Source organism: Psammomys obesus, unplaced genomic scaffold (genome assembly GCF_907164565.1).
Source record: "Psammomys obesus unplaced genomic scaffold, mPsaObe1.curated_primary_1811, whole genome shotgun sequence".
In the NCBI taxonomy this organism is placed as follows: domain Eukaryota; kingdom Metazoa; phylum Chordata; class Mammalia; order Rodentia; family Muridae; genus Psammomys; species Psammomys obesus.
Window position 1 is genome coordinate 1 of NW_026589994.1, and position 1,116 is coordinate 1,116.

General features: G+C 48.7%; 1 pseudogene; it reads left to right on the plus strand.

Annotated features, from left to right (window-relative positions):
* Positions 1-132: 132 nt before the first annotated feature.
* LOC129675543 (immunoglobulin heavy variable 2-70-like) lies at positions 133-577 on the plus strand (annotated as a pseudogene).
* Positions 578-1,116: the final 539 nt, after the last annotated feature.

Below are 1,116 nucleotides of genomic sequence, written 5' to 3' on the forward strand. Positions count from 1 at the left end.
CTCCTCCTGGTCCTGAAACTTAAGTCCACCCTCAGGGCCAGCACCTGCTGAGGAATGCAAATCTCCCCTGGCTCCACCCACACCTGGGTTGAAAAGCCAAAGCTGGGCCTGGGTGTTCACTGGTGTGCAGCCATGGCCAGGCTTGCTTCCTCCCTGCTGCTGCTGCTTATCCCTGCATGTGAGTGCCAAGGCCACCCACGGGATGGACCTTCCTATCCTCACCTGTTCCAACCTCACCTTCTGTTTCTTTCTTCACAGATGTCCTGTCCCAGGTCACCTTGAAGGAGTCTGGCGTGGGCTCTTGCAGCCCTCTGAGACCCTCAGTCTGACCTGTGCTTGCTCTGGGTTTTCACTGAGCACTTATGGTGTATGTGTGGGCTGGATCCGTCAGCCTCCAGGGAAGGGTCTGGAGTGGCTGGCACGAATTGATTGGGATGATGATAAATACTACAACCCGTCCCTGAAGAGGCGGCTCACCATCTCCAAGGACAGCTCCAACAACCGGGTGTTCCTCAAGCTCGCCAGTGTGGACACTGCAGACTCTGCCACATACTACTGTGCTCAGGGAACACACTGACACAGCCTCCGTTTGCAGCTGTACAGTATTTCAGGCTGGTCCTCAGCTCTGTGTCTCCTCCTTCAGTGCAGGAGGTGTGGAGGGGGCACAGGTTTCCTGCCAGCCTCTGGGGTTTCCCTTCACTCTGAGCTTCAGAGCCTTGGCTTCCTGCTTACAACTTTGGTCCTTGTAAGTTTTGCACAAATAAGGACTGTCTGTGTTTATTTTTATAAAGATGAAGGGTGTCTGTTACCTAAACCAGGTGGTTCACTGTTACATATCTATCAGTCTTTTGTCTCAAATTCCTACACCAGCAGATTCCAAGTTATATAATGACCATCTATAGCAAACAACTGAATTAGAAGAATGGTGTTACTGGATAAGCATTCTCACACTGAGTCAGTGGACAGAGGGAGCCAGGGAAACTCCCACATATCTCAGGAGATTTCCAAGGTCACTGGTTGATCTCCCCAAATTATCCACTTCTTCAACAAATAAACAATGAAAATGTAGTATATATATATATATATATATATATATATATATATATATATATATAT